We start from the raw sequence: 10185 nt of genomic DNA, 5'->3' as shown, positions 1-10185 counted from the left end.
AGCTCAGGCTGGGTTGAGCCCAAGCATAAGCAGGCCGGCTCGGGATAATAAAATTAGCTCAAGCTAGCTTAAGAAAGACTCATTTATACTGTAAGCGAGACTTGAGCTCAGAAAAGCTCAAAAAGTTTGTTACCATAGATAAGCAGGAGCTACGAACTCGGGCTCGACTTCGTAGTCAGGCTTAGTAAGCTCATTTAATCATATTATAAATTGGTTTATAACTTTATATATCATAAAATTTTATATAAAAATATTTGTAGAAAGATTATTATTGTGACCTAATAATGTTTTCGATTTCGATTTTAAAATACACAATAGTTAATGTATCCAAAACTCAGAATATGCTTTTATAAAATGACAAGAAAATAAAACTAAGGCAAAGTAAAACAAAAAGTAAAGAGAACACATACAGAAGCGAAAGCGAGTTACATTAGTACACTTGAGTACAAACAATGAGATCGCGTGTCTAGCCAGTGAGAGATCACTATCAGCTCCCCAAAAATAGAAAGCGAAAAGAGATAAAGCAATCCTAGCAGAGACTTTTCATTTGGTTCACACTGCTAGTTGTTCTAAGTAGTTATAAAGTGATAGGCTGTAATGTAACAGTTTCGTGTATTTGACTTGTTTTATTGTTAAATCGATTTATATAGCAGTTCTGTTTGTGTAACGCTGCGTTTGCATTTCGAAACTTACAATTTTCTTTGTATCAGTTAGAGATCTGATAACCAGGCTAAAATCACGTGGTTATCTCCAGGTGTATTAAAAGAAATTGAGAAACTTACATGTAATCAATTGTTAATATAATTAAACTTATACTTATTTATATTTTATTAAATTTATTTTTTTTATTTAAAATAAAACCAATTTGTATTTAATTTTAAAATTTAAATACATTATCTCTCATATAAATTAAAGAATTTATATATTTTTAATTTAATAAAATTATTATTAAGATTAATTAATTAATTAATTTCACATTAGTGTTAAGGCAGATGGGAGAGTTAGATTAATTGTTAGAGTTATTGTGAATTATTTAAGTTTCTTATTATTATTTGGCTTGAGTGTTTGGTTTAGATTATTATTTTCACGTCGTAATAAATACTTTATTAAATCCATTTAATTAGATTTAAAATTAAATTAAATTAATTATTTTTAGTTTAAATTTATAAAATGCGTTAAATAATTAATACAATAGTACGATTATATTAGAGCAATCTCTACCCCCTACTGCTTACGTGGTGGCCAGTATCTTGAGCTTACATCAGACCAAGCATAATTAAAAGTAATGCGGCGTGGGATTCTGATGAAACTGCGCAATGATGCCATAGAAATGCGACGTGGTCGCCCACTATAATTTCACTTACATGTAATTTCAGCCCTACGGACAACCAGCGGCCCTCAAAGGTAAAAATACATGAGTATAAACGCTTCGCCATCAAACCAAGCGTGCTCGAGCGGTGAAAATTAAACCACCCTCTATGGATTTATGCAAGTGCTCACCCACGCTCTCCTCGAGGAGCGCCGAAACTGCAGTCTCTGAGGCGAGCCGTATATATAGGTCGCGATCGGCGTGCAGGTACAAAAGCATGTTACCTCTTTTAGAATCTCTACTGCAGCTACTAATTTCATACAGGGGTAGCGCGACTATTTCTGTTCTTTGTTATGCATAAAGTTCTGACATAGTCATGTATTCTCGAAGCTTGGTAGGGACTGTGGTTACGTTCGAGACGATGACTCGCCGGGGCCGATCGATCTCTCCGGTGCATGCTCGAGCGAGTCGGTGCTGCGAATCCTCCCGATCCATTGTAGGTAAAGCTGGCACTGCTCCTCGGTTCCTCAGTCTACGCGGGAGGCTGCGCAAAGGCGCGTGTATGTCGTCTTCTTGGAACTTGCCAAAGCTTAGTCTTCGATTCACATAAATTTGAGTGTCTAAAGATTACTCGAGAAACTTGATCTTGATTCAATTCCCAAGTTTGGTGCTTCAGTCTTCCCTAAGAATAGACTTGATTGATACTTACGTGAGGATTAACTTCGAATCATGCGTCTCTGCATTCAGAGTGCTTCCATTCCTTTACCATGAATGAGATGACACTCTTTAATTAAAATTGCACCAGTATCTGAGTGCCAGTCGATGAAACTCTCGTATAGTCTTGATTAGCACGATATCTTGTCTTCATGTTTCCAGAATAATTCCACCAAGATCTTGAAGATAATTTCTCCAAGTTATGGGACATCACTAAAATAAATAGCTTTCACTGAGATCTTGAGATAATTTGCCTTTGCAGTGAAGTCTTCATGCCATGTCTCCATGCTCTCCATGTCATCGATTTTTGCCTTGTCACCATGGTTGCCACGTCTTTATGCCTGCGGTGTCGAATCGCAGCAATTAAATAGTGCGATTGCACTAACAATTATTATTATTATTATTTGGAAAAATTACTTTTAACCCCTTGAAAGTTTCAAAATTTCTCAAATATCTCCTTTGACATATAGAATTTTTCTAGACAATTCCTTCTTTTTCGAGTATTTCATCCATCACTACAACTTATTTCAGTCGATTTATTCGATCTTATAATATGTACTTCGCTAATAATTATTGTTTTTATTTAGAATTACGTGTTTATGTGTAACCACATAAATTTTCACTTAATATGTTACATTTTCGTTTAATATTTGTTTTTCTAGTTAATATTGTGTGTTTCCGCTTAAAAAGCTGAGGGTCATTCTTGTGATTTCAACTAGCTTTATGTCAGAGTTACTTAAAAATAAGTTATTAGATCCTTTTGAGAATATCCAAATTTGGAAAGACCAATTGGCATGAAGAAAACTTACAGAAAGTTTTTAGTAATTACTAGTTTTGAAATCTGGTAATATACATCAAAAACCAATATTACTCCAAGCATGCGCTCGCCATAACTTGATATTTAGCTCGCTTTTGCTGAAGATCTAGAGAAGATGGCTTGTTTCTTGGACTTTCATAGAATGAATAAATCTCTAAGGAAAATGTAATATCATGTGACTAGCTGTTTTATGGCACAAAAGCTCCACAATCTAAATAACAAAAGGCTTTCAAAGCAAGATTGGTGGCGGAAAATTCTCTACAGCTGTGTCACCTTCTTGTTTTTCGGCTTTTAGCGTTTTTTGGTTTTCACTTTTGGTGGTGTTTTGTTTTGTTCCTGATTCCACTCCCAGTGGATTGTTCCGGTCATCTATTGTTTGTGTCATTTTTATTGCTTTTGTTTGTTTTTTTTGTAGCTTTTCTCGTTGTATCCTATTTCTTTTCTTAATGCATAGTGGTTTATCCATTTAAAAAAAAAATCCCAAATAGCAGAAGAGCTAGCGTAACTATTACTAATTTACTTGTTTCCGAACGGGCATTAATTCCTAAGGATAAAGTGAATTTTTGGGCACAGGGCGGCTAGCATCCAACATTAATTTCTTGAATACACGATTACATTAATGATAATTTGAGATTCTGAAGCACCTGGAACATAGTTTGAGGCGACACAAACATATATTATGAACGGTGGGTTAATTCTATTTTGCACGCCCAAGCAAGGACAAATTTATACACAGGCAGTCAAAAGCCAAAAAGAACTTACAACAGACCCACCGTTCTTACATCGACGAGTGCGCAGGAAGGATGGCATGTTGACAAACACACACCAAATTTATATACAGGAAGTTTATTAAAAGCCAAAAGAAACATACAACAGCTGACCCTCCGTACGTTCTTACTTGGAGGAGTGCACAGGAAGGATGGCATGCTGCGAGACATACTGCATAAAGTGGTGATCATCCAACAGAGCCGTCATGGTCTCCGGCGCAAGACATACCTCGAGGTCCACGCTACCATCCCTGTCCCTGCCAGGGAATGCGGATATCTTGCCGTCAAATTTGTTTGCCCGACCACTCCGTGCAGCCAATGGTCGACCCCATCCAAAGTCATTGTCGTACATGGGGAACCTGGGGGAGCTACCCATCGTGATTCCAGCGCCATCTGGGTTCCCCAAGGGAAGCACCGAGGTGCAACCTCCCCACTCCGCCACAGCTTTCCTCACTTGCTCGCTGTTATAAGCCAACACATTGCGGTGCAGCAACCCAGCGACCCAACGAAGATCTTTTGGCCGCAACTTCTGCCCCCACTGAGGGCCGTCGTGGGGATGCTTTGGATCGCATTACCAAAGTAGTATGTATCTACGGGTGGCACCAACCCTATGTCGGCAGTTGACCGCCATCCTGAATGTTGTCGTGGCCTCACTCGAGGATGTTTGACCCGTGCACGCGTCACGGATATCCACAGCTGCGCACAGAGAGATTGGAAGGACGATATCTCATCTGCCTTCCGATCATGCGTCTGTTTCCCATAAATCTCATCCATGGAGCCACTGACGGCTTGCTGTTTGGAAGGAGAGATTTGCCCTGTCTTTCAACTGTAGAATGGCCTCTCGGGTGAAATGGAAGATGCGCTCGCGTATGGGATCATCGACGGGAATGTTGGTTTGGGGACTGCACCATCCGGAAAATCAAGCACTGCTTTAGAATCGCCAAAATAATTCCGGCGAAAGTCTGGCTGGAGGGAGACCTTTGGACCGCCGGTGCGGCATAGCTCGGCCCATGCATTAAAAGAAGTTCCAAAAGAAGTGCCGTCAACAAGGGCGTGGTTGACGGTGCAACCAATGAATACAGCACCGTCCCCGAGTTCAGTGATCTGGAAGGCGGCTAGAGGTTGGATGTGACCCTCATAGCTAAGACACCCGTCGAGCGCAAAGAACTCCCTTAAAGACAGGAGTGGTATCAGAACAGGCCGGAGGACGCCACTGGTTAGTGAAGCTGGGAGCGATGGCGTGGATCAAGTCCGCGCCAGCGTCGTTGCAAGAGATATAGATACGCCCGTCGGGACGGGTTGTCAGACGACCGGCGAGGGCGGGGAAGATGGAGAGGGCGCGGGAGAGGGACTGTGTGGAGGAGGGAGAGGAAGGGGAAGGGAGGCTGTGGGAAGATGAGGGCCCTTCTGGATGTAATGGCAGGAAAGCATGGGAAGGTCCGAGACAGAGAGCTTGAGGGTCGGCCATGTTAGATCTCCTGTCAGGATAAACGGTGGACTTGGATAGGATGGTAACAGTTGAGGAAGAAGTCGGAGAGCGGGATGAGCGAGACGGAGTCATTTCCTCCGACTTTGTTTTTAGTATATATATCTAGAGATTTCAAAGGAGGCAATTTGCCTACTCTGACTCTGAGACTGAGAGCGTGCTCTGGCTGTTGCGCATTGGTATTGCCGTATTGGGGTATGTGGATTAACCAGCGGTGCTATCTATATATAGACATATGAGCAAGGGATGGGTTGGATTCCAAGAGGGCCAGCTGGAGGGCCTTGAAGCATTTTTGGCATTTTTTTCCACCAAAAACAGCCCTTGATTCCATCAGTAAAGTATAAGTTCACATCCCAGCCCTCCAGATTCTCTGCTATGTTCAATTATTCAACCATGACCAAACAAATTAAATATACCTGCTTAATTAGAAATTTGGAAGAGATAATTAGGCTCTTATTTCCACCTCTGGGCGTCTGGCTTCCAAGCCTTGTTGGATTAGATGGGACCTAAGCAACACACGAGAGCAATAATAAGGTCCTTTTTGTTAGTTATTTGTTCCCCCCTCTCTGTGTACATGCATAATTTAATTAACGCTCTTTTCTCCAAGAATCTTTAACTGTCTCTTATCTCACCTGCAGTTTTTCTATTAATGTATTGCCACATTATCTAATAGCTTCATCCATTCATCAAACATTATACAGGGGGGAAGGACGAAAGCATATAAACACTGATATATTCTAGGCGGGGCCAGGCGGCCTTATATATATATAATAGGTAGCAGCTTCATCATTTGATGAATAATGGTCTCCTGGTGGAGCATATTAACCGCTATTCACAGAATTATTCCAACAGATGTTGCAAGTTGCAACAGTACCTCTGAGTAAGCTAGGTCAATGCTCGTGCTTTATCAAATGAGGGTGATCTGCACTTAGGCACTTCCTGTCCATTTTCCTACAGCGCCAACCATTATTATTATTTCATCCAAGACTGATGAAGGAGAAGATAAGATAAAAATATTATAGCTAAGATGCAAGTTTCTTTGTTTTCATTTTTTTTTTTTTTAGCTAGTAACACCATCTATAATATGTATTATTATCGGCCACCCAACCATAATTTCACTTTCACATGAATATCAAAGCGAGACCAAGAATAAGGAATCGTCATCAACTTCATCACTGCCTTTTGCCAGGTTCATCTCACCTGTCCAGGGAAGAAATTGGAGATAATGTAAAGCAACACCTTCAATCATTGATTCAAAAAGTTTGGCAGTACTTGATGAACGAGAAAGTTGCCAATATCTTCAAGGGAGCGTTTGGTACACGCTCATGAATATGGATCATCAGGAATGTAGGTTTCTACGAGAAGTATTTCATTCTCTTATTCGATTTATAGAAAATACTTATGAGAATACATTAATAATTAAGATTGTCAAATTCGGCCCGATAATTGACTCAATTAAACCCAGCTGATATTGTATGTGTTAGAGTAATAATATTACTTGTATATATACTGTATATTTATACATATATACTGTTAAGTATACATGCTCCTGTATACATCATTCTTGTATTTATATGGGTTAGTTTCAGTCTAATGAACATACAATTCATTCTTTCTCTCATATTTTGTCTATCATGGTATCAGACGCCTGTTGATATTGTCGAAATTTTGCTCCATTCAGTTTTTGACGACGAAGTTGCTTGTTTGGTTCGTCGTTTGTTTTTGTGTTACCAGAGTTTTGTAAGCCACTTTGTTTGCTCGTCACCGAATTTTGTCTGTCCTCCGACGAGCCTTGAAATCCCTGTTAACTCGTCACCGAGTTTTGTTTGTCCTCCGACGAGCCTTGAAAGCCCTGTTAACTCGTCACAGAGTTTTGTCTGTCCTCCGACGAGCCTTGAAAGTCCGGTCTACTTGAAGCACTACCGTTTCAAAAACCTGAAAACTTGTGTTTCGTCGTCGCCGTGTCTACTATCGTCGCGATCCTACACTCATACGAGTTTCGCTGTTGCCACCAGCCAGTGCTTGCCTCGTCATTCCGTTGCCAACAAGCTCCAAAGCCTTCCATTGCCATCACCTGCATCTTCCGCCAGCGACCGCCGAGCTCTACAGTCCACACATTCCATTATTCTTCCCGCCTGGATGAAGCCATCTACATCAACTTTTCCTTGACTCCCGACCAGCGTACCTTTTCACTCACTCAAGTTCCAACGCATTTGGCATTATTCCATTGGTTTGTTTCCCACCCTTATTCGTTTTCCCATTACCCATATTATATATATTATAATATATCTATACTTATCCGGTTAATTTTTTTGATAAATCATCGACTTTTTCGCCGAAATATCGGTTCTTTCACGATTTTTGGTTTGTTTGAAAGTCTTTCATTAAAAGTCACTAGCATTTCACAAGCAAAGTCGACTTGGTGGATTAACGTTGTCGTTAGCGCTGGCGGCCCGAAAAACCCATTAGCAAGTCTCCACGTCGACTAACGACATGTTAATCCAGCCGAGTGGACTTGTTTGCGAAATGGTTAGTCGCTTTAGTGAGCACTTTCAAACAAACCGAAAATTCGATGAGAACATATTTCGACAAAGCTGAGTGATTATCAATTAACCATACTTATCCTATATCTATATCTATATACCCATAGTATCTATATTAAAATATATCTATATATATTATAATATATCTATACTTATCCTATATATATATATATATATACATATTTTTTTATTACAAAAACAAAAAAACAACAAAAAAACAAAAACAAAACAAAAAAACAAAAAAACAAAAAAACAAAAAAACAAAAAAACAAAAACACAAAATCCGCCAGCTCAATACCCGATCTGTTCAAACATTCTCTCTCTCTCTGACTACTTGCCTTTTTCCCTTTTAATCTTTCCTTTCTTATTTATTATTAATATAAATGGCATCATCTTCTCCACATTTTTCTAGCTCCAATTGATATTAAAATTAAAATGGTACCAACTACAAAGAATGGTTTATTACCGTTCGCATTGCCTTACTTGGTATGGATTTGTTTAGCCATGTCGACGGTACTTTTCCCCAACCGTCTACACCTGATGCATCATGGACACTTAGTGATCACCGTACCATGTACTATCATCTGTCAGTCTTGTAAAATTGATATTCGTATGGAAATTGGACATCTTCCCACTGCTCATGCAATGTGGGAACACTTGGGGCGTATGTTTGAGCATTCTAGCTCTGCTCGACAGTATGCCATTTTACAGGATCTTACTCACGTACAACAACGTGAGCGTTCCGTTAGGGAGTATGTCAGTGACCTGCGATCCTTATGGCGACAGCTTGATTCTTTAGAAGGATCTACTTGTCTGACATGTATATGTTGTAAAACTCGCACTCAGTCTCGCCTAACACAGCGTACCTTCGAATTTCTGATGCGTCTTCGTCCTGATTTTGAAGCTGTTCGCAGCCAACTGCTCAATCGAGACCCTCTTCCATCCTTTGACGATGTCATTCGCAGTGTTATTGCTGAAGAAACTCGTCTCAGCACATTATCTCCACGGCTTATCCCTCCGACTACGCTTCTTTGCCGCTGACCTCTCACGCTCCACCTCGAGCACACTCCGCTCCTTCCGGGTCACCGGCTCGCCCTTCATCGAACTCTTCTCGGTCTTCGCTATTCATCATTATTGCAAGCGTCCCCGGTCATATGAAGAATCAATGTTTGAAGCTTCGAGCAGCGACAACAAACGACATGACCATCACAACCTCGCCTCGTGCCTCGGTCTCCCGCTTCCTCCCCTCTCACGCCTACGTCTCGATCTCGGATTCTCCCGCTCCCGCTGATCTTCTTTCTCGAGTTACTCGACTCACCGAACGTGTTCATGCCATGCGGCAGCCTCGCCTCCAAGTGTTTCCTCTGCTATGTCTGCATTGCCTCCGGTATGTCTTCCTCTTCCCCGGATTTTTAGATTCCTCGTGCCACTCATCATATGACTGCTGATACCTCTACCCTAGTCTCAATTACTAAACCTCCTACCTTTTCCAGTGTTCGCACTGCTGATGGGAGTTTTCATCCTGTCACGCAGTGTGGTCGTCTTCAGTCTACTTCATTTAACATTCCTAACGTTCATTATGTCCCTGGCCTAGCTCTTAACCTTCTTTCTGTTAGTCAGCTCACTGATCATGGTCTCACGACTACCTTTCTTCCCTCTACTTGTACCGTGCAGGACCATCTTACAGGCCAGAGGATTGGGATCGGGCGTAGAGTTGGCAGCCTCTATCACTTAGACTCTCTTCATCTTCCCACTCCTCCATCTTCTGATATTATCGCCTCTGTATGTTCTCTTGATCGTTGGCATAGTCACCTTGGTCATTTGTCTAGTTCTCACTCGAAACTCCCCGGCCGACTCGTGTAATCTTGGTTCCTTGCTTTTTCTTCCCTCACATCCATGTCCGGGTTGTAAACTTGCTAAACCTCATCGCTCTTCCTTTTCTCTTTCACGAGAATCTATCTCTGAATCTACCTTTGATTTAGTTCATTCTGATGTTTGGGGTCCTGCCCCATTCTCCTCTCTTGGTGGTTTCTTCTATTACATATCTTTTATTGATAATTTCTCACGTTATACTTGGCTTTATTTAATGCGTTCCCGATCTGAGTTTTTGCCATTTACTCTCAATTTACGCAAATGGTATATACTCAATTTGGTAAACACATTAAGATTTTTTTCGGCTCCGATGGGGCACGCGAGTATCTCTCTACATCCTTTTCGCATTACTTTTCCACTCATGGCACTCTTCCGCAGCAATCTTGTCTTTATACACCTGTTCAAAATGGTGTCGCTGAGCACAAACATCGTCATATCTTAGACACTCGTGACGCCTACTTTTTTTGCCTCTTCTGTCCCTCAATCTTTTTGGGCTGAAGCCACTCTTACATCCGTCTATCTAATCAATCGCACTCCCACTTCCGCTCTATCTGGTATCACACCTTATGAGCCGCTCGTACTCCATTCCTCCTTCCTATGGTCATCTTCGCACGCTCGTTGCAGTTTCTGTTTTGTTCTTTTACCCTACCGCCGAGACACAAACTTTCTTCCCTGCT

The 10185-nt window shown here is 41.0% G+C and overlaps 1 pseudogene; it reads right to left on the bottom strand.

The window, feature by feature from the left end:
* Window positions 1–3451: 3451 nt before the first annotated feature.
* Window positions 3452–5170, bottom strand: LOC120273945 (annotated as a pseudogene).
* Window positions 5171–10185: the final 5015 nt, after the last annotated feature.

This window comes from Dioscorea cayenensis, chromosome 12, assembly GCF_009730915.1.
Source record: "Dioscorea cayenensis subsp. rotundata cultivar TDr96_F1 chromosome 12, TDr96_F1_v2_PseudoChromosome.rev07_lg8_w22 25.fasta, whole genome shotgun sequence".
NCBI lineage: Eukaryota > Viridiplantae > Streptophyta > Magnoliopsida > Dioscoreales > Dioscoreaceae > Dioscorea > Dioscorea cayenensis.
Note: the sequence above shows the minus strand (reverse complement) of the source record. Positions and strands in the feature narration are given on the sequence as shown.